The 27,543-nt window shown below is 48.0% G+C and overlaps 1 pseudogene; it reads left to right on the top strand.

The window, feature by feature from the left end:
- Nucleotides 1–8,192: 8,192 nt before the first annotated feature.
- LOC147722992 (large ribosomal subunit protein eL42-like) lies at nt 8,193–8,569 on the top strand (annotated as a pseudogene).
- Nucleotides 8,570–27,543: the final 18,974 nt, after the last annotated feature.

The raw sequence follows: 27,543 nt of genomic DNA on the forward strand, positions 1-27,543 counted from the left end.
ATGTACTACCATAACACTTTCTCAGATTGCCAAAGAAGGAATATTTTATGTTTACCATGGTCAAGGGTGAAGGTGGAATCGGTTAATCGCTGCTGGTACCTGAATGTTTTGGCTTTTTCTTTGTAACACATAATCAATATTCCAGACAGTTGAACGAAACATGCATACATGCATGGCATTTAGACACCAACAATTTACACTTGATGATTTTTGTAGCCCAAGGCACACAGTTAGGTAAATAAAAAAATGTAAATCTTATTTTCGCTACAAACAGCAAATTACTATCCCACAAAACTTCTCTTGGGGCCAGATGTACAACTCGCAAAATAGCGCCTCGCAAAAAATACAAGTTTTTTGCGACTCGCAATTTGCGAAGTGCTATTTTGGATGTACAACAAAGTGTTTCACACTGTTTGCGATTCCCAATGGGGTCGCAATTTGAGAGGCTTGTAAATATTATTGAGCCTCTCACAATTTGCAACCCATTGGGAAAGGCAGGTACTCCCAGGTATGGTGGCCTGCTGGGCTCAGCAGACCACCATGCCTCGGACCACTGCCTACCCTTATAAAATATTTCACCCACATTTGCAGAGGGTAATGGGTCCCCTGGGGGACCCCTTCCCTTTTGGGAGTGCATTACCACCCTCTTGAAGAGGGTGGTCATTTGCGAGTGTTTTGCAACTGCAATTGGGGTCGCAAAACATTCACACATGGGCTTGGACTCACTATTAGGAAGGGAACGCCGCTTCCTAATAGCGAGCCGCAAAACCGATTTAGCGAGTCGCAAATAAATTGCGACTTGCTAATTAGGCTTTGTACATGGTACATGCTGTTTTTCAATGCGCAAACGGGTTCGCCCTAAATTCTGTATGCTTTCGTTAGTTCTTTATTTCGAAATTAAGGAAGGGATAAGAGTAGGCTTTGGAGCCACATGACTCTCATTATGTAGACTAAGGGACTCACCGGATGGCAAGTACTAGTTTTGTGTGCTGTGCATTTAAGAACATGACCGAGGAATTCAACCATCCTGATATCCTATTTAAGTATTAGACACATTGGCCCTGATTCACAAAGATATGTACCACTTTTGAGTATGTTTACACTTTGTAGTAAGTTTACTACTTTCAGTGCTCACAAACTTCGAGTGCAAACGTACCTCAAAAGTGTAAGTAACATGTCTCCACTGCGAAAGTAATGTAATTGGCTTATACTTGTGAGGGTGGGTGACTTCCCTCTCCAAATGCCTCCCTGACCCTTCATAAACCCCTTCCAAATCCCAATCCTCCTAAGTAGTAAGACTACCCTTTTTTCCACTCCCTCCCCTATGTCCCTCTCACTTTTACTAGCAGAATATCTTCTTTTATGCGGGGAGACTCCACAGTTGGGGTTGAGAAATCTGCACATATAAGCATCGGCAGAATTTTGTAGTATGTTTTTTAGTACTACAAAAATGTACTAGAAAGTGTAGCTTGGGAATCAGGCCCTAAGTCTTTTTCATAGCTGCCAGAAAGCTTCTGACTGACTGACTGACTGGTTATCAAATATTTTCTTTTTAGTTATCATTTTTCCAGAAAACGGATTTCTTCTTGCCTTAGTAGGTGTTGTCAGGATAAGTTACCTTTATTTCAGAGCTGAGAATGTTATTGTACTAATTTCTTGATTGAGGGTCTAGTCATCTGCTGCTTAATTCTGGACTTCTTGTACCCGTGAATCAGCCTTAGTTCTGCAATGGTATTCAGATGTGAACAAAATATATTGGGCCAGATGTACAACCCTTTTTTGCGGCCCAAGCGAGGGATCGGCAAGTTCGCAACTGCAAAAAAGGTTCCAGGCATGTATAAATGCTATTTTGCGAGTCATTGACACGCAAAATAGCGTTTGTGACTCTCGCTATTAGGAAGTGGTGTCCCTTCCTAATAGCGAGTCACCATGCCATGGACTGTTGTTTTGCGACCTCATTTGCAGTGGCAAAACACTCGCACTTTACCACCTACTTCAAGTAGGTGGTTAAACCACTCACAAACTGGAAGGGATCTCCAGGGGACCCCTTCTCCTTTGTGAGTGTGTGCGTAAATATTTTTTAACAGCAGGCAGTGATCTCAGGGCCAACTGACTGCCCTTAAAAAATTAAACTTACATTTTTTTTAAATGCATCAGCTTTTCTTTTAGGGAAAACTGACTGGATTTTAAAAAATACCTGTTTTATTCAAAAAGCAGTCACAGGCATGGTAGTCTGCTGACCCCTGCAGGCCACCATCCCTGGGAGTGCGAATTATTCCCAATGGAGAGGTAAATTGAGACATCCTCATGAATGTTAATGGGACATGAAATTTGCGACCCCATTGGGAATCGCAAACAGTGTCTGATACACTGTTTTACATAAAAGTTTAGCGAGTCAGTCAGTCAAAATACAGAGGCAACATCCTGAAGAACTTGTGCTCCAAACTCAGCCTGAAGGACCCATGGCGCCTAAGTAACCCAGACGCTAGAGAATATACCTTTTACTCCAACCCACACAACTCCTACAACCGAATAGACTACATCCTCATGTCAGAAACACACACCCACCTCATAGACCACACGGAAATTGGGCCTCGGACAATTTCAGATCACTCGCACATAAGTCTAACAATATCAGGGAAACACAATGAAAAGCCAACTCGAGGATGGCGCTTTGATGACAACCTGCTCACCAACATCTCTGCGAAAGCAGAGATAGAAGCGGCAATAAAAGAGTACATGACATTTAATGACACCCCAGAGACAGATAGAGAACTGCTATGGGATGCCTTAAAAGCCACTATCAGGGGGACCGTTATGACAATCAAGGGCAGGCTGAACAAAGAAAGAAACAAAAAAATTGCAGACCTAGAAAAAGAAATTAAAAACCTAGAGAACGGCCACATAGCCAACCTAGAAGATAAGAACACCCTCACCTGCCTAACCAAACGGAAGTATGAACTCAACAGAATACTGAGTGAGAGAGCAGGGACCTGGAATAATAAATACAAATCTATTAACCTGTGCACCGCAAACAAAGCAGGGAAAAACCTAGCATCCTACCTTAAGGGGAAACAGAAACAGCACTCGATAGGGGCCATTAAAGACAGACATAACAAGTCACAGACTGCAAACAAAGACATTTTGGAAGTCTTCAGAGACTTCTACGAGGGTCTATATACGAGAGACGAAACACTAAAAGATGATGGGGGCAAAGAACTACTAGGTAACATAGCCACACCAACGCTATCAGACAAGGAATGAGACATCCTCGAGCTAAACATAACGGAGGACGAAATAGGGAGAACCACGGCAAGCCTAAAAGACAACAAGGCACCAGGAGCAGACGGCTTCACGGCCGGATTTTACAAGCAATACCGGCACATTCTCAAACCCACCATGCAAGAAGTCTTCACAAAGTGTGTCCAGAATGGACGCATGACACAGTCAATGGCGGAAGCAAACATAATAGTTATACCAAAGAAAGGTAAGGACACAAACCAGGCAAAGAATTTTAGACCAATCTCACTCATAAACGTAGACTGTAAAATCTACGCAAAAATACTAGCAACCAGACTCAATGCATACCTACCTAAGCTTATACACAGCTCCCAAGTAGGCTACCTTAAAAACCGTATGTCCCACGACAACACAAGGCTACTATGCCACATAGTTAACCATTCCTCCAAAAGCAGCAACGCAGCAGTCATGATAGCCTTAGACGCTGAGAAAGCTTTTGATAGGGTGTCATGGCCATTCCTAGACCAATGTTTGGAAAAATTTGGGCTAGGACCCAACTATAGGAAGATGGTAATGGCACTCTACAACCACCCTAAAGCACGGGTGGTTGTAAACGGAGGTACATCAGAAATACTTCACCTAGGCCGGGGGACCAGACAAGGGTGCCCACTATCACCAGCCCTATTCCTACTAACGATAGAACCTCTCCTAACCATGATCAGAACCAACAAAGACATAACAGGAATACCTGTAGAGGGAGAAACGTTCAAGTTAGCGGCATATGCGGACGACGTACTAATAGTCACAGAAGACCCAGAGAGATCTATCAAAGCACTGATGGATACGATAGAACAATACACCTAGGTCTCGGGGTACAAACTGAACAGGGACAAATCCGAATGCAAACCGCTGAACGTCCACACAACAAAAACAGTGTTGGGCAAGTCCGGCCTAACGCGGCAACAGAAGCCCATAAATGCGGTAACTCTGGTGTGTTATACGGTTCTGTCAGCTGATTGATTCCAATGAATGCGATCGGAATCTGGGCTGTGACACTCGGCGGAGCTCTGGGACGTACGCTGACTACTCGAACTTGGTATCAATCAGCTGACAGCTGACAGCTGACAGAACCGTATAACACACCAGAGTTACCGCATTTGATGAGGCACAACTAAAAGGATTATATGATTCATACGTAAAGATAACATCATTTTTGAGATCAAAGGGAGAGGAAAAAAGGAAGAAATCTGGTTTCTATCATCTGTGATACGAAAATAATATTTAAGAAGGACACTCTATACCAACGAACAAGTTCTCCCTGCTGACATCATCCCAAAATAAGATACAATATCAGTTGAGAACTATCTGACTGTCTTCTTCCTCTGACGAGAAGCATCTAGAAGATGGTTGATAATACCTGTCCCCATCTGCCAAATTGAAAAGGCCCTAGCTCCTGGCTGAAAAATTAATTGTGTTTCTATGCAGAAGACTTGTGCTACTACACAATCATAGTACTTTTTATTAGAGAGACTAAAACTTCAGGTTGCGAGACCCACTGTTGAATTGCCCCTGGCTGGTCCTGAGGAAGGTGGTCCCTATTGCTGTTCTTCCACCGAAACGCGTCGGCCATTTTTCCTATTCTAGATCCAACCTGTTGGTTGTATAGTTGACAACTGGTGCAAAACAACAGGATTTTCTTTCCTTTGGTTATATTTGAGTTATGAATGGTTAGAATGTGTGAATGAGGGTGAATGAGTGTGGTTCTCGACCTGGATATTATAGCTATCTCGTTTTTATAAAATAATCATGTCTTTTATCATCTTTGTATTACAAAAGAAAAACATATTTTGTATATGTATTTAAAAAGAATAAGAACATTTTTTGTACGTACAGTGAATGATTACCTGTATTTAAAAAAAAGAAAAATGAAAAATGACTCAAATAACGATAAAAAGTTGTCAAAAACAATAATAAATGAGTAAATCAATATGTTGAATATGTGTTTTGTGTATGCCTACAATAGAGGTCTTTCCCAGTAGTAAAGTGATTATAGGTCTTGAGGGAGTTCCTCCTTGCTTCTACTTGTTTCTTTCCCCTCTACTCCTTGACCTGAAAGTATTTTGAGAGGGGGTCCCCATTTCTATCTAACTCCTATAAACACTGCCACCAAGGGGGCAGCAGCCAGGGGTAGGTTCAAGTTGTGCTTGCTTGGTTTTGGTTTCCTATGCGGAGACGTGGGTGGTGGCACACGTGGGAGGACAATAGGTGTTTGACCCTCCTGGCTTGCAGGTATAATAGCATGATGAAGCTGCCCTGGAACTGTTCCCTCTCCCATCTGGGGTGGGACTGTGGCACAGGGATCTGGCCCCCCTGGTGCTCCAAGCACTTGGAGTGAAGTACCCCTCGTGGGCTGCTCCGGTGGCGTCGGATAGGACATAATGATTTTGTCCAACTGGGAACATTTCTTGAGAAGGTTGGACAAACATGAATTTAGTGTGTCAACGATATCTTTGGCAATCCCCACTAGCAATGGCTCAATTCTAGCAACGAAGAGCGCTTCCAGTTGGTCCCCAAGGGGCTCAGTTTGTTTAATGGCCGGTACCGTTGCTTTGGTTTTTTTCCCTCTGGCCCTCTTTTGCGATTGGGCTGCCTGTTGGCATGGCTGTGATGGCTCAGTTGGGGTACTGGGCTTGGCTGCTGTAGTGGTTATGGGGGCGGGATTGTTGTTAATGATTACCACAGGGTCCAAAGATATAGGTACCGGTGTGGAGGGGGCCGCTATCGTAGAGCCCGCTGGGCTGGTGGGAAACAGTTAGGGAGTGGGGCACTCCGCTACCTCAGGCAATGTGAAACCTAGTTCTTGTTCAGCGGTAGCGATTTCTTTAGTAAGGGCCACCACTGCTGAGGAAAGATATGACAAGATGGACTTGGAATGTCTAGGCATTTTAGCATTTTTCCCCTCATCCTCACAAGTAGGTGTTTTCTTGCGCTTACCCATAGTTCGCGGTTGAAGTGTTGTTAGGGGGGTGGCCCCGAACGCCTCCTCCTGCCTCGGACTGCCAAAGACTGCCCCGCCCTTGTCCCAGGCTTATCCCGGCGCGTGCCCGCGTGCGTCCCGCGGGATGAGGGACTGACGCTGCCTTGAAGAATGCTGGAATCGTTGGTGAGTGACCCCCACAGGACTCGGCCCTGGGGCTGCCTTTATGCGCCTCCTGGCGCTGCTGAGGCATCACTGGTGGTGGGAGGGACCCGGCGGAGCCAAGGCCGGCCGGGAAACAGGTGGAGCAAGGCCCGGCCCTTAGCTGCTGGTGCTGCGGCGCTGCGGCGGAGCTGAGCGTGGCCGTGAAGAATGCTGGAAGCGTTGGTGAGTGACCCCCACAGGACTCGGCCCTGGCGCTGCCTTTATGCGCCTCCTGGCGCTGCTGAAGGCGTCACTGGTGGTGGGAGGGACCCGGTGGAGCCAAGCCCGGCCGGGAAACAGGCGGAGCAAGGCCCAGCCCTTAGCTGCTGGTGCTGCGGCGCTGCGGCGGAGCTGAGCCCGGCCGTGAAGAATGCTGGAACCGTTGGCGAGTCACAAATTGCAATTTTGAGCAATTTGCGACTTGCTAAACTTAATGGTCATACGTCTGGCCCATTGAGTCAACATTTACAGTCATTAGATAGTTTTTAATGGAGTGCCACTGGATCATTCTTGATTTGTGTACATTTTAAGCCATGCATAGTAGAAATGGATGGCCCTTAGTGATCTGTTCAACTCAGACACAATGATGAACACAGTTTCCAATTAATGTATAAGACTGTTACTTTGGGTCGATAGACTCTCAGATTCTGTTGTCAGCTTTTACAGCGGTCAGCCTTGTTTTGTTAAATATTTATGCTGCAACTGTTTTTACAAAAAATGTGTCCAGAGAAGTTGATACTAAGTTGTCACCCTTAAGAGTAAGTAGCTTTGCCGAAAATGTTTTGATTGCTGACACCTGTTGGGGATTGACCAATAATCTGTTCTAGTGTTTGTTGGTCTTCCAGGGTTGCACTCAAATCAGGGGGAACAGCCTTTACAATGCGGGTATTACCACGCGCTACCATTACAGCGCTGCTATTACAACGCAAGTCGTTACAACGACTTGCGCTGGAGGAGGGCGCTGTTGGATAAGGAATAGTTTAATTTTCTATTCCAACACCTTCCCTACTGTAAAGTGGGCTGGAGTTGGAATAGAAAATTAAACTATTCCACTATCCAGCGCTTATAGCGCAAGTCGTTGTAACGGCTTGCGTTGTAAAAACAGCGTTGTAATGGCACGCGTGGTAAAAGCCTGCGTTGTAATGCCATACAACCCAAATCAGCAATCATGTTACAAGAGCTAAGGCAAAAAGCACACAACACCCTAAACTGTTCCTGGGATGCGAATAACAGTCATGCATGAATTGCTTTGGACTGACAGTTAGGAGCTAAAGCCAAATTCAAAATCGCTGTATGGATAGATTCAATCAGTGGATCAGCAAAATAAATAGCAGAATGAATAGAATGTAGAAATAGCCCTCAATCATTCTCATTAAAATCAACATTGACAATTGTGTTTATAGATAATGTCTATAGATCCATAAATATAGGAGGGTCTCATATGGGTAAGTTGTAAACGAGAAAGGGTCAGGCAGTGCAATGCAGCTAGAACAAAGTAAAAGAAGTCGCATTGACACTAGAAGTCATTTTGGGCTGTGAGTCACAATTAGTTAATATAGTTCTGTTACATAGTTTTTGTGGAACACAGCATTCTCAAATCATTTGGCCTTTTCTCACTTTAGATTGTTATGGGCAAACTCATTCTTGAGTTGTGGGCTTCCCCAACGGAAGTTCTTTCTGGGTGGAGTAGGTGAGGAAGTACATTTAACCTTCCTCTGACTTGAATTTGTGTGGAATACCAGGTTAGTAAGAGAAGGGTTTTCCCTATGGTGGTCCTCTTCGGCCCCCAGATGCTGGCAAGATGGTGAACGTCCCGAAAACTCGCAGGACTTACTGCAAGAAGTGCGGGAAGCATCAGCCCCACAAAGTAACTCAGTACAAGAAGGGAAAGGATTCACTCTATGCCCAGAGAAGAGACGATACGATCGTAAGCAGAGCGGTTATGGTGGTCAAACCAAGCCCATTTTCCGTAAGAAGGCTAAGACCACGAAAAAGATTGTTTTGAGATTGGAGTGCGTTGAGTCGAACTGCAGGTCCAAGAGGATGCTGGCCATCAAAAGATGTAAACAATTTGAATTGGGTGGAGACAAGAAGAGAAAGGGCCAAGTTATCCAGTTCCAAGTTCCGTCTTTGTTCTCTGTGCAATAAAAAAACAAGCATTTGCAATGCAATGGTCTCGGCATCATTAAAGGTAGAGCTATTGGCATTGCTCATGACATTTCTTTTTTTTTCTTTAAATCATAAATAAATGGCATTGTCATTTACATTGCCAATACACACCACTCTGCACCTGCACTCACTGCTCTGCACACTCACTACTCTGCACTCACTACTCTGCACTCACTACTCTGCACTCACTACTCTGCACTCACTACTCTGCATTCTGCACACTCACTCTGCACTCACTACTCTGCACTCTGCACTCACTACTCTGCACTCACTACTCACTACTCTGCACTCACTACTCTGCACTCTCTACTCACTACTCTGCACTCACTACTCTGCACTCACTACTCTGCACTCACTACTCTGCACTCACTACTCTGCATTCTGCACACTCACTCTGCACTCACTACTCTGCACTCTGCACTCACTACTCTGCACTCACTACTCACTACTCTGCACTCACTACTCACTACCCTGCACTCACTACTCTGCACTCACTACTCACTACTCTGCACTCACTATTCACTACTCTGCACTCACTACTCTGCACTCACTACTCACTACTCTGCACTCACTACTCACTACTCTGCACTCACTACTCTGCACTCACTACTCTGCACTCACTACTCTGCACTCACTACTCACTACTCTGCACTCACTACTCACTACTCTGCACTCACTACTCACTACTCTGCACTCACTACTCTGCACTCACTACTCTGCACTCACTACTCTGCACTCACTACTCACTACTCTGCACTCACTACTCACTACTCTGCACTCACTACTCACTACTCTGCACTCACTACTCTGCACTCACTACTCTGCACTCACTACTCTGCACTCACTACTCACTACTCTGCACTCACTACTCTGCACTCACTACTCACTACTCTGCACTCACTACTCTGCACTCACTTCTCTGCACTCACTACTCACTACTCTGCACTCACTACTCACTACTCTGCACTCACTACTCACTACTCTGCACTCACTACTCTGCACTCACTACTCTGCACTCACTACTCACTACTCTGCACTCACTACTCTGCACTCACTACTCTGCACTCGCGATGGACGACAGAGGCAACGCGCAGAGATTACGTCACTAGTGCACAAACTGGATAATGCAGGGAGTGTCCCAGCCTTCAGGTATGCGAGTCCATCCGCCCGGCAAATCATGACTGGCTGGCGCTATTTCGTTAGCGCACGTAAAGCACCTGGCAGCCTGACCTCAACATGATGTGCCTCCATTGCTCAGCCTGACAGACACTCATGGTGCCTTAGAAAGGCAGTTGCGGGGCACTGACGCCCTCACTGACCGAGTGCCCCTGGAAAGAGTAGAACTTTTTTTTCATGAGTTATGTTTAAAAGATGTTCTTGATGTCCATTCATTGCAGCAGATTTAAAATTTATTTGTAGCACTTCTGCCATTTCGAAGTGCTGGAAATAACAGAAATTGTTGTTACCCAATTTAATGGTACTCAGTTTAACCACCTTTAGCAGCTGTCTGCAGTGTTTCCATGCGTGTGCTGAACACATTGTTGGCAGGGTAAACCTTCGAACAAGGCACCCTCAACATCTAATTTTACCTAGTCTGGTAGTTATTTACAAACTGGGACTATCTGTGCTTTTGATCGTGAATCAGTAGTTACCATTTCTGCTATTGTAATAGATCTTCCATCTCAGAAGGATGAAGGGCTGAGTTGGCCTTGCCTGGATTCAAACTCTCGCCCTGCAGATCACTGCATGTTTCAGCTCTCCATGTTCATCTCACTGAGCCATTCTGTAAGCTATATGTATCTATTAATGTATCTTGTAGAATAGATCAAATGGTAGCAGAACTCCCCTCCATCCTCTGCTAGTTCCACTACAAACAAGCCTACCTAAGAGGGTGTGTAACGCTCTTCTACGTAAACTCCCAAAGCCCGAGCTCTGCAGAGCGGATTACTTCATTTTCTTTCTTGGTATATTGGGTCATTTAAAAAAAAGTTAATTGACTGACTAGCATCAAGGGGTAAGAACATCTCACTTGTGCCCCTCGCCGTGCTTGCTAAAGTCATGCGCAAAAATGTTTTTGTTGGTGGTCAAAACACCAAAGAAAAGAACCACAAATTATAAGTGCCTATTGGTTACGAAAAAAACAATTCCATTAGAGCGATGGGCGGGTCAGCTGCATCAGGATCATTTTAGGATTTCGCCGGAGTTTGAGCAATAAGGATATCATTAGGCCCGAACTATAAGCTCGATAAAGTTACATACGCTTAAAGAACTGTTTTCAAAGAAATGCGCCCTATTTCTCTTACTTAATCGATTGATTAGTAAATATCGTGCCATTGGGGGCTAGATGTTAATCTTCATTGAATGTTGGTTTTATACCTCCGAAGGCGCGTGCTCTAGAACTTGCCCTGTTCCTTTTATTGCTCAGTTGTTTTCGAGCCTGGGAAACATGTCCGGGGAAGTCTCGAGGGGGGCGAGCCCCGCTCCATTTCTTGCTGGTTTGACTTCTCGTTTTGGTCGCAGCCGCTGCCATGTCCGTACGGAGAGTTCCCAGCTGATGTGTCGCCAGTTTTTAAAGTCCCCACCTCCACACAGCTTCTATTGCGTATTTATAGGACTACGGATGAATTGCAGAGTTTTGGGTCACCCATCGAGCTCTGAAAATCGCCTCGCTTCCTTTCTGTTCTTTTGTGCAGTGTTTAGAATTCCATGCATGGAGGTATTTAAAACAAGCAGGCGAGGCAGGAGATCCCGAACTCAGTGAGCGCAGGTAGGACGGGAAGTCAGGCAAAGTCGCCTGTGACGGGGGCGGGGCTGCGTACGTAACCGGAAGAGAAGGCGGAGTGAAAGCGTCTCGCGAGTCGCGACGCCAGAAGGAGAGCGGAGTCCCTCAGAATTGATCTGGTAAGTTACAAAGGGCTGGGGGGGGGGGCTCGGTTCCCTCGTTGTGTGTGTATGCATGTGTGCGATGGCGGGGGAGAGGGGGGGTGCACTCGTGTGTGCGTGTGTGTGTGCGCGCGCGCGTGTGTGTATGTCTGCGGAGGGGGGGTGGGTGTCTCTGTATGTATGTGCGTGGGCGCTTGTGTGTGTGTGTATGCGCATGCGTGTGTGGTGCTTGCGCTTCCCAGGAGACAGCGCCTGGCCACAGCGCGCGTTCCAGTTACAAATCGCCTGGAAGGATGCGCGTGGCCGGGACTGTCTCCTGGGAAGCATAGTCGCTGACAAAAGATCTCCGGCGGAGACGCGCTTCCGCGCGTTGACGCCGAGACCTAAAAAACTATGGTGGTGTTTCAACCCAACAACCTACCTAGCCTGTGTGAGTAAGTTGTATGTGACGATGTAAGATTGTTGGTGGCTCATTAGTTTCTTGTTTGTGTAGAACTCCTGATTTAGGTTAAAAGTGAGATCTGTATTTTTGGGCTTTTGTATTCCTGCCGTTCAGTATTTGGGTTAGAGCGGTTGCCTTCATACTCTGTTTAGGTTGCTTTTGAATACAATATACCAGCTTTCTTTTGTCTGGCATTTCCTGACCCAATGCCACTCTGTGTGAACACCCTTTATCCCTACATTCCCTGTACCATGCCTCCTTGTTGTCTTATTTCCCTAGTCCATGACAGATTCATTTCTCTAGGTTCCCTTTGCTAAAGACTCGCGGTTCGTGGCTTTCTGTATCCCAGATGCCTTATTTGCAAGGGTCTCTGTCCCAGGACTCCCGGGAAGAGATGTAGAGAGACATGTAGAACAGACAGGGAGACAGAAACTCAGACAGACAGATGTTGAGCTATGTAGAGATGAATCAGTAAAGCAATGAATATCTCAGATGTTTGTGAAAAATTTGGGGAAACTGCTGAATTTGACAAATAAGGGTTAGTTTTGCTGTCTGTGACAAGTGAACAACTGCACTCCTTTCTACAGGGAGTGAAGGATCAGTCAGCTGAGCAATCCATTTCTCTACCAAAGCTATGGATGGATTTGCTGTATGTGGCAAATAAGAAGTATCATGTGTGCAATGACCATGAGAAAGTCAGGAGAGGAAGGGAGGGTTCATCTGTCACTGACAAGTGTGTGTGACCTATTGCTTGTGCCATGTGACAGACTGCTCCCTGTACATGTGATGATTTGTTATCAGAACTCTGCACAAGAGGACTGCTAAGGCAGGCAGGTCTTACTACTTCTCATTACAATTCATACATTTACTAGCAGGCACAGGCAGGCTTTCTTGCTCCCTCTCCTCAATATGTGCATTTGCCTGCATAGCCCAGAGTTGGAGAGAGGATTACAAGTAGGGAGAATTGCAGGCCTGGCTGTTGCTTATTCGTCAAAAGAGTTTAGACTTGTGGAAGAAATTAGTTTAAAAAGCAGTAAGAGGCAGAGCCCTGGTTGTTTTAGATGTGATCTTAAGGAGATTTGATTACTGCAACGCTCTACTGTTGGAGTCCCCCAAATACCTGATTCAGAGACTGCAACATGTTCAGAATACAGCAGCAAAATTAGCCTTGTCTAGAACACAAGGCTCTTCTGCCTCAATGTGCCTAGCTTAGCTTCACTGGCTCCCTGTGCAGCAAAGATTACATTTTAAATCCCTTTGTATAAGGTTTAGGGCTCTGCATGGACTTGGCCCTAAGCCGCTACAGAAGAAGAACTGTTTAGGTATACTCCCACCCGGAGTATCCGTTCCTCTTCTGCCTGTCAGGCAGAGGTCTCCAGGTTCAACAGGGCCAGACTGGGTGGAAGAGCTTTTAGGATTGCTGCCGCGAAACTCTGGAGTGAACTTCCTCTCGAAATCAGACAATGTAGTACCTTGTCCCTGTTTAGGAAAAGGATTAAAACATGGCTGTTCCTCCAGAAACTGATTCTATCGTCTTCGAGTAATGTTTTATTTTATCTCTTTTCCCTCTCGCTCCAAGCTGGCCTGTGTTCACGTATCTTTAGTGCCAGGATACCCATTGGGTGTTTGCCACGCTCTATAAATACTATACACAATACAATACAATACAATACATACAAGTTGTGGTCTTCACCGCTTCCACTGCAAGAGGATCTAGGCTGTCAGCGCTTAGGCTCTAACCATCCATTGCTGGTCGAGCTGCTTGGGTGAGTAACATATCGGCTGGGACCGAACAGGACTGTTGATGTGTTAAAATGTTATACAGTCACAGTAGATTCTAAAGTGCAGGCTTACATGTGTTCTAGGATTTCTGAAAATAAATAGATGCTAGTAGAAGCAATCTACTAGTTTCAATTGGATCTATGACAGAATTTCGACAGACAGAATTTCGACCTACACAAATATCGGCGTAATTATATCGATAGCAAAAATATCGACGCCCTATGTACAACATGGTAAGTACCAAAATATCGAAAAATTAATATCGATGTTAAAAATATCGTTGTTAAATATATCGATTTTTTTTTAATTTAAAATAACATAAAAAAACTGTAAATAATACTTATTAATTACTTAAACATATTTAAATATATGTAATAATTGTTAAAAAAAATAATAATACATATTTAATAAAAAAATAAAATGATAAATCATATATAATATATAATTACTTAACAATAATTACTATTCCCACTCCAGTGGGTGCAACAGTAGGGAAAACTGACCCTGAACACTAAAAATACCCCTTTACCCAAAAACCTAAAACTGACCCTGAACCCTAAAAATACCCCTTTACCCATAAACTGAAAACTGACCCTGAACCCTAAAAATACCCCTTTACCAAAGAACTGAAAACTGACCCTGAACCCTAAAAATACCCCTTTACCAAAGAACTGAAAACTGACCCTGAACCCAAAAAATACCCCTTTACCCAAAAACTGAAAACTGACCCTGAACCCTAAAAATATCCCTTTACCCAAAAACTGACCCTGAACCCTAAAAATACCCCTTTACCCAAAAACTGAAAACTGACCCTGAACCCTAAAAATACCCCTTTACCCAAAAACTGAAAACTGACCCTGAACCCTAAAAATACCCCTTTACCAAAGAACTGAAAACTGACCCTGAACCCTAAAAATACCCCTTTACCCAAAAACTGAAAACTGACCCTGAACCCTAAAAATACCCCTTTACCCAAAAACTGAAAACTGACCCTGAACCCTAAAAATACCCCTTTACCCAAAAACTGAAAACTGACCCTGAACCCTAAAAATACCCCTTTACCCAAAAACTGAAAACTGACCCTGAACCCTAAAAATACCCTTTTACCCAAAATTAATTAATATTACAAATAAATTACTTCCCACCCTATTCCCCTATAAACTCACAACCCGCTCCAGTAGTAAAACATATAATTTAGTTAAAAATATACATAAATTATCAATTAATTAATCAATTAATCAATTAAAATAAATCATTGCCAATTAATATTTAATTGCAAAATAAATGAATCATTGAAAAATAATTATTTAATTACAAATAAATTACTTCCCACCCTATTCCCCTATAAACCCACAACCCGCTGTGGTAGTAAAACATATAATTTAGTTAAAAATATACATAAATTATCAATTAATTAATCAATTAATCAATTAAAATAAATCATTGCCAATTAATATTTAATTGCAAAATAAATTAATCATTGAAAAATAATTATTTAATTACAAATAAATTACTTCCCACCCTATTCCCCTATAAACCCACAACCCGCTGTGGTAGTAAAACATATTATTTACTTTTATATATTTTTAAATTATAAAAACATATTAAACACATATTATAACAATTAATTTAAATACTTAACTAATATTTCTAACACATATTAGTAAATCGAAATTACTTACATCGATATATATGCTATCGATATTAGTAATTTCGATATTAGTTACCTTAGGGTCGATATTCTGGCCATCGATATTCTGGACATCGATATTCTGTCCCATCGATATTAGCAACTCGATATAAGTGTAGGTCGAAATTAAAAACTCGATATTTTGACTGTTTACCGTTTCAATTGCTAGGGCAACAAACACACATTCATGCATGCAAGCATACACTCACACAGGCTTCACCTTGAATCTGCAACCTTCCCTAGTGGCCGGTATTCTCCAAACCCTGAGATGACTGCACTTTCATGCTGGTCCATGAGGAGCATAAAGCAACAATAAGCCGAGCACCTGCATAGAAAAAGAGTGGGCAGAGATATGCAGGGGATGATGAAGGTAGAGGTGGGTGCCATTGTGATAACTGGGAGGCAACAAGAGGCATATAAGGGTTGTTAGACGGACCGGGAGGGTCGGCCGAGGATAAGGGGAGAGGTCTCCGGGGAGAGCCGTCTCCAGCGATCGTACAGACGAGTAACTTCCCCCCCACAGAGGTACACCACACAAGGATAAGGTTTAACGTTCTTTATAAGCAATTCGTTAAGTACGGTGGAATGGTACAAGGAGGTCTGGACTCAGGGGTCCCCTCGGTTCTAGTCTCTTGGTTTGGGGAGAAGGGGTAGCGGGACAGTCTCGTTACCAATCTGGTAGATGCGATGATAAGATGGATAGCTCACAATCCTCGAGCTCGGCGTTCTAGATGATCGGGCCGCGGCGGAGCCAGCAGGTCTCGAGAAGGTGGTAGTTACAAACGGTCCGCGGCCACGCCAGCAGGTCCCGACGAGGATGAAGGCTTCAGAAGGTTGCGGCAGCGCCAGCAAGGCAAGACGGTAGTTCGCAAGGCAGGGCTACGGCAGCGCCAGTAGTCCGTCAAGGATGAGTTCTTCACTGCGTCTCTCGACTCCAGGATACAACTGCCTTCCTGCTCTGGAGCTGCTCCAGTTATAGGTCTGGCGCCCTTTGATGTCCGGACCCTCGCACTTGGAGGTCGGGAGGTCCGGGATGAGGGAGTCCAGACACCCAGCAGGGGGGTGGAGACAGCGCCTGGGGGAGCTGGGGGCGATCGGCACCTGGCGGGGGAGAGCCATCGACACTTCTTTCTCCCATTGACCTGCCAAGTGGTCCGTTCACCTCCTGGGTGGATGGTGGTGCCGGGATGTCGGGGCCTGGCCAGGCCCAGGGTTAGGGTCGATCGGAGGCCACGCGGCCTCGTGGTGCAATGTCCAAGATGGCGCCCAGGCCGGGCGAGGGGGCCGGTAGTGATTTGGGCCCATGATGCAGGGATGTCCAGGGGCAGGGGTCCCGTATGAGACGGGGAGCGGGTGATTACTGTGGGTTAAACCTGGAGGGCCGGGCTCGGGCCTTGTCATGCGGGGAGGGAGCAAGCTCTTCACGTGGCCTGTCCAACATGCGTCCCCCCCAGCTGAAGGCGGGGAGAGTCACCCATCATCTTGGGGACTCTCCTCGTCGAGGCGGAAAAAGCATGACAGGCCATCTGCGTTGGCGTGGTCTTGCCCAGGTCGATGTTCCACAGTGAAGTCCATCCCCTGCAGGGAGATGGACCAACGCAATAGTTTTGGGTTTTCCCCCCGCATCTGCATCAGCCACTGCAGGGGCCGATGATCTGTCTGCACCCGGAAGTGGGTACCAAAGAGATAAGGCCGGAGCTTTTTGAGGGCCCACACCACTGAGAATGCCTCCCTCTCGATGGTGCTCCAGCGTTGCTCTCGGGCCAGGAGACGTCTGCTGATGAAAGCCACTGGTTGGTCAAGTCCTTCGGGATTCAGCTGGGAAAGGACGGCCCCAATGCCATGGTCGGAGGCATCCGTTTGGACGATGAATTCCCGACTGTAGTCGGGGCCTGGAGCACAGGGGCGGAGCACATGGCGGCCTTCAGCTTCTCGAAGGCCGCTTGACAGTCTGGGGTCCAGTTGACCTTCTTTGGGTGGTTTTTGGATGTGAGTTCCGTGAGGGGCCCCACAATGCTGCCATAGTCCCTCACGAACCGCCGGTAGTAGCCTGTGAGTCCCAAGAAGGCGCGGACCTCGGTCTGGGTGATGGGGGGCTGCCAGGACTGGATGGCAGCGATCTTGAGTTGCAGAGGGGCCACCAGACCACTTCCCACCTGGTGTCCGAGATAGGTCACGGACCCCTGGCCAATTTGGCATTTGCTGGCCTTGATCGTGAGGCCGGCTCGTTGGAGGGCCTGCAAAACCTCTCGGAGGTGGTTGAGGTGATCGGACCAGTGGCGGCTGTACACAGCGATATCGTCCAGGTAGGCAGCGCTGAATTCTTCAAGTCCCGCCAGGACCTGGTTCACTAGCCGCTGGAAAGTTGCTGGGGCATTCTTCATGCCGAATGGCATGACCTTGAAGTGGTAGTGGCCATCAGGAGTGGAGAAGGCAGATCGTTCTTGGGCCCGGGGTGTGAGACCGATCTGCCAGTAGCCCGCTGTCAGGTCGAAGATGCTGAGGTAGCGGGCAGCTCCCATGCGGTCGATCAGTTCATCTGCTTGGGGGATGGGATGTGCATCGGTTCTGGTGACAGCGTTCAAGCCCCGGTAGTCGACGCAGAACCGGAGCTCAGGAGTGGTGCCGGGGGCGGCCGCTTTGGGGACCAGTACCACTGGGCTGGCCCAGGGGCTGTCTGAGGGCTCGATGACCCCGAGCGTGAGCATTTTTGACACCTCCTCCTGGATGCAGGCCCGTACCCGATCTGGTACGCGGTAGGCCCGATGTCGGATAGGGGGACTGTCTCCAGTGTCCACGTCGTGCAAGCACCAGGGGGTGACCCCTGGGGTGAGGGAGAACAGGGTTGCGAACTGCAGTAGGAGGTCTCGGCAGCCTTGGCGCTGTTCCGGGGTGAGGGCCTCTGAGAGTCGGACCCCGTCCACGGAACCATCTTTCTCCCGAGTCCGTAGGAGATCAGGGAGTGGTTCGGAATCCTCTTCGGCTCCGCTGTCTGTCGCCATCAGGAGGCAGAGCTCCGAACGCACAAAGTGGGGTTTTAATCTATTGGCGTGGAGGACCCGGAGGGGGTTCCGTGCAGATTCCATATCGATGAGATAGGTGACAGGGCTCTTGCGCTCGACCACTTTGAAGGGCCCTGTCCACTTGTCCTGCAAGGCGCATGGTTCGGTGGGGGACATCACCCACACTTGTTGGCCGGGTTCGAATTCGATGGAGGAGGCATTTTGATCGTACCACCTTTTCATGTCTTCCTGACTGGCCTCCAGGTTCGCTTTTGCCATTTCTCGGAATTGCCTGGTCTGATTGCGTAGGGTCAGGAGGTACTTGAAAACATCTGGAGGGTTCTTCAGGGGGGGCATCTCCCAACCTTCTTTGACTAGGCTGAGCGGCCCTCGCCCAGGGTGTCCGTATAAGAGTTCGAACGGGCTGAAACCAAGGGACTTCTGGGGGACTTCTCGATAGGCAAAGAGGAGGCACGGCAGTAGCACATCCCACTGGCGACGGAGGGGCTCTTCCAACCCCCCAATCATCCCTTTGAGCGTGCGGTTGAACCGCTCGACTAGTCCGTTTCCTTGAGGGTGATAGGGGGTCGTGAATCGGTAGGTGACCCCGCACTGTTGCCAGAGGGACTTCATGTATTTGGAAATAAAGTTCGTGCCTCTGTCGCTGACGACTTCTCGGGGGAAGCCCACCCGGGAGAAGATCCCCATCAAGGCCCGGCCGACCACCGGGGCTGTCACAGTTCGCAGGGGAACAGCCTCGGGGTAGCGGGTGGTGTGGTCCACCAGGACCAGGATGAACCGATGTCCTTGTGCTGTACGGGGGTCCAGGGGCCCCACAATGTCTATTCCCACCCTCTCGAACGGGGTGGTGACAACTGGGAAGGGTTGCAGAGGTGCTTTGAGTTTGCGGCCGCTCTTCCCGCTGGCCTGGCACGTGGGGCAGGACCGGCAGTGGTTGAGGACGTCGTTTCTCATCTTGGGCCAGAAGAAGTGGGTCACCAGGCGACTGTAGGTTTTGTCTTGACCCAGGTGACCAGCCAGGGGGACATCGTGGGCCAGGTTCAGTAAGAAGTCTCTAAAGCGGAGGGGCACCACTAGCAGTCGACTGGCCCCTAACTCCGCGATTCTCTGTTCGCTGTACAACAGGTCGTTGTCCCAATAGACCCAATGGGCCCCGGAGGTATCCCCTGCGCTCTGGGCGAGGGCTTGTTGGCGGAGTCCCTCGAGGGAGGGACAGGTCTTCTGCTCTTGACGAAACTGTTCCTGGGTGGGGCCACCTTCTTGACGCCACTGAGCCAGGTCGGGAAGGTCTTGGGGCTGAGCGAGCTCTTCGGGGGTTTGCTCTTGAGGGTCGGCCCGGTCGGCGTCTTCTGCTGGAGCGACCGGGGGAGGAGGTGCTGGCCATTCTGGTTCTTCAGGTCAGGGGATGGCACGGGCGGCCATGGACCGGGTGGTTACGCACGCCCAGTCCGGGAGGCCCAACATCCCCAGGTGTTCTCTTCTCTCTACGGCGGCCCACGGGGAACTCTCAAGATCATTCCCCAGGAGACAGTCCACGGGGGCATCATCTCAGACCGTTACCTTCAACATGCCGGAGACTCCTCCCCACTCGAAGGGGACGCAGGCCATCCGGCATAGACTCTCCAAATTGTCGGCTGAACGGACAGGGCAGAGAATGTTCGGCAGGATCTGTTCTGGGGTCACCAGGTGACAGCGGACGGCTGTCACACTGGCCCCTGTGTCACGTAGGGCTTCGGCCCGGCGTCCATTAATGTTCACCCACTGGCTGTACTTCCTGGTGTTGGCGGGTAGGAGGGCCCGCGGGACCATGTCTCTTCCCCCTAGGCATGCTAGAACCATGGCGGCTGGTTCCCACTCTTGGTGTTCTTGCTCGCACTCCTCTTGTTCTTCGGAGATTTGTTCTTCCCCCAGGGCGGCGGCAGCCATCTGGCGGGGTCTCGGAGTCTGGTTCTGTGGACAGTTCGGGTCATTTGCGTAGTGGCCGACTCGCTGGCATCGGTAACACGTGACATTGGCTCTGTACCCCGGGCGCGCCGGGGGGGTTGCCCCGGTTGGCCGGGGGTGGGGAGTTGGCAGCGGGAGTGGCCGGGGCGTTGTCTCTTCCTCGTCCCTGGCCCCCTCCTCCTCCTCGGGGACGGTGCTGACCGTGGTTGTTCCGGTTCTGTTCATGTGGCCCATTCCGGCCCACTCGGGTGATTTCCCACCGGTCAGCCTCGGCTGCGAGCTGCCGTGGATCAGTCAATTTACTGTCGAGGAGGTGCTGCCTGAGCTCGACGAAGCAGTTGTTAGATAGGTGTTCCCACACCATGAGATTGAAGAGTTGCTCGTAGGTCGTTACATTGCTTCCCTTGATCCAACCCTCGAAGGCTCGACTGAAATAGTTCACATACTCCACCCAAGTTGTACCCGGGATCCGGGTGCAATCTCGGAACCTCTGGCAGTACATTTCGGGTGTGAGCCCATAGCGGGTGAGGAGGGTAGCCTTCATGTGGTCATAGGAGGTCATCAGGTGGTCTGGGAGCTGTAACAGGGCGTCGCGGCCCTCATTGACGAACCTCCCCCATAGCCCGGCTCCCCGTCACTTCGATCGATCCGGTGGGAGGTCATAGCGATCTCGTAGGCCTTGAACCATTGTTGTATGTCGTCATCTCGGAAATATTCTCGAACGACATCCTTGGGGATGTGTACTTTCTTTTCTGTTGCTCCTGGGGTGCGCGGTTGCTCGGGCACCCCTAATTCTTTGTTCTACTTACGTAAGTCTATTTCTGCTAGCTTGTGCTCGTGTTCATACGCTAGTCTCTTTTCTTCGAGTTCTCTTTGTCTCTGTTTTTCTTCCCGTTCTTCTCGGAGCCGCAGATGTTCTAGGTTCAGTTTTTGTTTGGCTAATTTGAGTTCGCCATCCATTTTGAGCCGGGCCATTTCTAACTCATGTAGTCTGTTTTTCTCTCTCTCTTGGATCTCTTCCTGCGAGAGACCCGTTCTTCGCTCCTCGGGAGCCGTGGTGTTCCTCTCTGATGCTGCAACATTTTGGTCCGGGGGTCTGACGGTCCCGGTTTCTGCCCATGACTCAATGGCGTGCTTGAAATCGTCTTTAGTACTCAGACCGGTGGTAGCGATACCTAGTTCAATGCAGAATTGTTTCAACTCACGATGGCTGTACTCTTCCAATTTCTCCATCTGGAATTTCTCGGTGGATCCGCTCTCTTTGGTTGTCATTGTGGTTTCGTCGTGGGGTGAGCTACTCTCTGTACGATTACGCGTCGATTCGGATCGCGCCGCTGGCCACCAATGTTAGACGGACCGGGAGGGTCGGCCGAGGATAAGGGGAGAGGTCTCCGGGGAGAGCCGTCTCCAGCGATCGTACAGACGAGTAACTTCCCCCCCACAGAGGTACACCACACAAGGATAAGGTTTAACGTTCTTTATAAGCAATTCGTTAAGTACGGTGGAATGGTACAAGGAGGTCTGGACTCAGGGGTCCCCTCGGTTCTAGTCTCTTGGTTTGGGGAGAAGGGGTAGCGGGACAGTCTCGTTACCAATCTGGTAGATGCGATGATAAGATGGATAGCTCACAATCCTCGAGCTCGGCGTTCTAGATGATCGGGCCGCGGCGGAGCCAGCAGGTCTCGAGAAGGTGGTAGTTACAAACGGTCCGCGGCCACGCCAGCAGGTCCCGACGAGGATGAAGGCTTCAGAAGGTTGCGGCAGCGCCAGCAAGGCAAGACGGTAGTTCGCAAGGCAGGGCTACGGCAGCGCCAGTAGTCCGTCAAGGATGAGTTCTTCACTGCGTGTCTCGACTCCAGGATACAACTGCCTTCCTGCTCTGGAGCTGCCCCAGTTATAGGTCTGGCGCCCTTTGATGTCCGGACCCTCGCACTTGGAGGTCGGGAGGTCCGGGATGAGGGAGTCCAGACACCCAGCAGGGGGGTGGAGACAGCGCCTGGGGGAGCTGGGGGCGATCGGCACCTGGCGGGGGAGAGCCATCGACACTTCTTTCTCCCATTGACCTGCCAAGTGGTCCGTTCACCTCCTGGGTGGATGGTGGTGCCGGGATGTCGGGGCCTGGCCAGGCCCAGGGTTAGGGTCGATCGGAGGCCACGCGGCCTCGTGGTGCAATGTCCAAGATGGCGCCCAGGCCGGGCGAGGGGGCCGGTAGTGATTTGGGCCCATGATGCAGGGATGTCCGGGGGCAGGGGTCCCGTATGAGACGGGGAGCGGGTGGTTACTGTGGGTTACACCTGGAGGGCCGGGCTCGGGCCTTGTCATGCGGGGAGGGAGCAAGCCCTTCACGTGGCCTGTCCAACAAGGGTGTAGATGAGTCTCTAGCATAAGTTGTTGAGTAAAGGCTTAATTAATGGATTTTGCAGCACAAAACATACAGGCTCAGGGTTCATATAGCAGTGCTATGTTATAGATTACACAGGCACATATGCTCTGACTTTAGGCAACATAACTACAAATCAAGACAAATAGACTCATACAGATCGATGTACTGCACAGACAATCAACCGCTGATGACAAAGAACTTACTTATCCCTGAGGTTACAGGTATTAGATGGTTGCATGTCTGAACGACGCAGGCATTTACCACGTCTGCCTTAATATTGCAGATGCGAACCATGAATGCGTCTTTATAACGCATTCCTTTACCACGCAAGTCGTTACAACAATTTGCTTTAGGGAAAGCGTTGGACTTCGCAATAGTATAATTTACTATTCCAACTCCAATCTGCCCAATCTGGTAAAATAATGCATGTAGAGCCTCATTCGTGGTTCCTACCACGTTGTTAAGGCACAGCATGGTTTGAGCCGCTATGTGAAAGGTGTTTTCTATATTAAATACCAGTAACAAAGCTATCACTCATATTACACAAACCTTATATGTTCAAGCTTTCAGCACCGGTATGTCATCTCAGGTGTCACAAACCTTACAGGCGCAGGTTTACACATAAGACCATCCTTTGAGTGGCACAGAAACCTAGAAATTGGCTTTAGACAGCAGAACTGGTGCTCTAATGAAACAGTAGTAAAAGGCCTTGCCAAAAGACAGCAATGGCATCTGTCAGGCTACATTGGATTTAAAGGTTTAAGACTCATCCAGCAGAGCTATCCCTCAGCTGAGGCATAAGGTAAAGACATAGGCAAGACAGACAGTAGAGCAGTCTCACAGGCTCAGACTTTAGTTAACAGAACTCTCTTAGTTTGCAGAGACCTTACAGTGTAAGTCCTTAAACGTCAGAGCTGCACCTCAGGTTATATAGACTTCTCAGGCACAGGCCTTCCTCAGCAGACTTATCCCTTAGGTAACTGTACGGAGTAGAGCTTTCCTGCAATGTACATAGACTTTATATCTTCTAGTCAATAGACAACAGAAGTATATATCAGGTCTCACAATCTTGCAACTTTCACAACATAGATAATAAGCAAAGAACCAAGAGCATACATGCTTTAGTTAAGGCAGCAGCACTAGCTGTCATGCTTACACACAGCTTTCAGGTGTGTGCACTTCACAATTCTGCTATTCCTCTGGTGCAACACAATGTGCAAGTAAAGGTCTCAGACAGCAGAGCTTTCCCTCATGGTACAGAGCTCAGAGCTCAAACAGCAGTTATTTCTTAGGCTCCACTTCTCCTATTACACAGGTCAACTGTGTGAGTTGCTCAGATTCGCACAACTTATGAGCAATAATCTAGGATCCTCTTATATTAAGCCCATCCCATTCTCCACCCTTCCCTGCCAGCTCCCATGTGATTTCCGCAATATGCAAATTCAGTATTCAGAGATAACTATTTTTTTTTTATTTCAATTTTTTTTTAATTAAAATATAAAATTGCATATCAGAAAAGTACAAACAGTACAGAGCAATAAAGAGGGGAGCATACATTTTGGGGATTGGTTGGGTGTGCGCTGTATACATAGTTGGGGTACAGGCTTGGCTCGACCTTTAGTATGCATTATTACCCCCCCTGGAGAGAGAAGAGAAGCTGAGAGGGGGATGGGGGGGGGGTTGTGGGTTTTAGGTCCGGCGTGTACCCAAGTGCGCGTCGAGGGCTTCCCACATGTCGTTTTTGGCGTTGTGCTCCTTCGAGAATTTGCCCGTGATGTTATCTGCGCCTCTGAGGAAGGTGACCCAGTTTATCCAATTTTTGAAGGTAGCTTTAGCCGTGTCCTTCCAGTTTGTTAGTATGATTTTCACTGCCGCTGTCAGTAGGATGTCCACTAGGTCTCTTTCCTCCTTGTTCTCTAGGCAGTACGTCATGAATCCTGTTGCAAGACTGACGAAACTGATTGTTATGTCTTTGCCTGTGACGGCCTTGATGAAATTGTTCACATTGTTCCAGAATACCCTGACTTTGTGGCACTCAAAAATGAGGTGTTCCAGGCTTCCACTTTCTTTGTCACAGTTCCAACATGTTCCAGTGTCTCTTATGCCTGCTTTGTGTAGTCTCGTTGGTGTCCAGTAGGCTCTATGAAGGAGCCAGAATTTCCTTTGCGCTAGTTGCGGCGTGACCTTGTTAGTTGTGGCTGACTTCCACAACTTGCTTTTTTCCTCATCGCTGAGTTGTCTTGTTGTCAGTGTTTCCCATGTGCTCATCGCTTTCTTGTTCAGCCTGGAAGTTTGGAGGCACAGTAGTCTGTAGATTTTTGCTGTGTGGTGGCCTGTGGCGTTGAGGTTGTCCATGTATTTGATGATGGTTGGCGGTGTTTTGCTTAGGTTCGCCTTCATTGTGGCTGTTTTTATTTTTAGGAATGTGTACAGTTCTATGTCTGGGATGTGGTGGGTTTGTTTCAGATTCTGGTAGGTGATGGGGGAGTTTTTCGTTTCGAGTTGATTTGGGGGGTGATTCCTCTCTTTATCCATGTTTCGTTGTTTAATGTCTTGCCCTGGTATCGTATCCTTGAGTTGTACCAGATCGATTCCCAGTTGGTTCCCCCGATCCTCTGTTCCATTAGTTTGTCCACCTTCAGTAGGGCTTCTTTGGTGTGTCTGATGATGAGGTTTAGCCTGTGAGGGTGTTTGTTCGCTGCGAGCAATGCTATTGGGTTTAGTCCCCCCAGGATGTTCTTTTCCACTTCTAGCCACTCCGGTACATAGTTGTGTGTGTTTGTAACCCAGAAAATTCCCTGCTTTGCTAGGCAGGCTGTTGAAAAGTGTTTGAAGTTCATTATGTTTAGCCCGCCCAGGTTTTTCGTCAGTCTCAGCTTCTGCAGACTGATTCTTGGTCTCTTGTCTCTCCATAGAAATCTGTTTATTAGTTTGTCAAGCTTCTTGTGAAAGTGGTCTGTCATTGCTAGGGGCAGCATGCTGAGTGTATAGTTGACGGCTGGTGTGACCATCATTTTAATTGTTTCCACCCTTCCCCACCAGCTGATGTATTTGGGCAACCAGAGGTCTAGTCTCTCCTTTATCTTTTTCAGGGTGGCTTCTTCATTGTGTTCTAGGGTTGTTCTCAGGTCTCTCCCGAACAGTAGGCCTAGGTATTTGAGGGGTTTTGTTTGCCAGGCTAGGCCTGATTGTCCCCGTACCGCTCTTGTAGTATGTATGTTCATTGGCTTGCACTCAGATTTGTCCTTATTGAGCTTGTACCCTGAGGCAGCTGCATAGTGTCCTATGGTCTCCATTAGGGCTGTGATTGATGTGGTTGGTTTTGTGGTTGTAATGAGAACGTCATCTGCGTATGCTGCCAGCTTCACCATTTTGTTTTTGATTTTAACGCTGGTTATTTCGTTATTGTCTCTTATCATGGCTAGTAAAGGTTCAAGTGCTAGCAGGAATAGTCCAGGTGAAGGGGGGCAGCCTTGCCTTGTGCCTCTTTCTAGCATTAGGGGTTCTGATGTGCCTCCGTTCACCACCACTCTGGCCCTGGGTTTGTTGTACAGGGCCATTACCATTGTTCTGTATTTAGTCCCCAGACCGAATTTCTCCATACACGAGTCTAGGAAGGGCCAGGAGACTCTCTCAAAAGCTTTCTCGGCGTCTAGCGCTATCATCACGGCCTGCTCTTCACTGTGTGTTGTTTGATTGATGAGGTGACAGAGCAATCTCATGTTGTCTTGGGATAGTCTGTACTTAATGTAGCCTACTTGCGAGTTGTGGATGAGTAGTGGCAGGACTCTCTGTAGTCTGTTCGCCAGTATTTTTGCGTAGATTTTGCAGTCCACATTGATGAGTGATATGGGTCTATAGTTTTGTGGGAATTGCGGGTCTTTCCCTTCTTTGGGGATCACGATGATGTTGGCTTCTGCCATTGAGTCCGTCATTCTACCTCTGCGGATACAGTGCGTGAAAGTCTCAGCCATGGTTGAACCCAGTTGTCCGAGGAATTTTTTGTAGAAGGCTGCGGTGTACCCATCTGGCCCGGGTGCTTTGTTCGGTTTCAGTTGGTTGACTGGCGCCTCGATTTCCGCATCAGTTATGTCCTCCTCGAGTACCTCACTTTGTTCGGTTGTCAGTGCCGGCAGGTTGACTCTACTGAGCAGGTTCTTCCCTCCGTCAGCGTTCAGGTTCGTGTATGCACTATATAATTCCTGGTAGAAAAGTCTGAAGACTTCTAGGATCCCTTTGTTCGACGCTTGTGATTTGTTTGTTTTGTCTGTTATGGCTGCGATTGAGTGCTGCCTCTGCTTTGCTTTCAGGTACCATGCCTGTTGTTTCCGTGCCTTGTTGGCTGAGCATAGATTTATGGCTTTGAATTTATTTATCCAAGTGCCCGCTCTCTCACTCAGGATCTTGTTGAGCTCGTATTTTTTCTTTGTTAAAGTTGTTAGTGTATTTTTGTCCGTGATGTTTGCACAATGGCCTTTCTCCAAGAGGTCTATTTGTTCTTCTAGTTCTTTTATCTTCTTGTTTCTGCCTCTGTTCATTCTGGCCTTGATGTTTATCAGCTTCCCCCTGATTTTTGCCTTTAGGGCGTCCCAGATGGTGCTTTTCTCCACCTCGCCGTTGGCATTGAGATCCAAATAGTCTTTTATGGCCTCTTCGATTTCTTTTATGTTGCTTGGGTCTTGTAGGATATCGCTGTTTAGTCTCCATCTGCTGGTTGGTTTGTCGTTGTGTTTCCCGCTCATTGAGAGTGTGATGTGCGCATGGTCCGAGATGTTTATCAGCGCTATTTCTGTGTGGTCGATCAGG

This window comes from Lissotriton vulgaris, chromosome 4_1 (genome assembly GCF_964263255.1).
Source record: "Lissotriton vulgaris chromosome 4_1, aLisVul1.2, whole genome shotgun sequence".
NCBI classification, from domain to species: Eukaryota; Metazoa; Chordata; class Amphibia; order Caudata; family Salamandridae; genus Lissotriton; species Lissotriton vulgaris.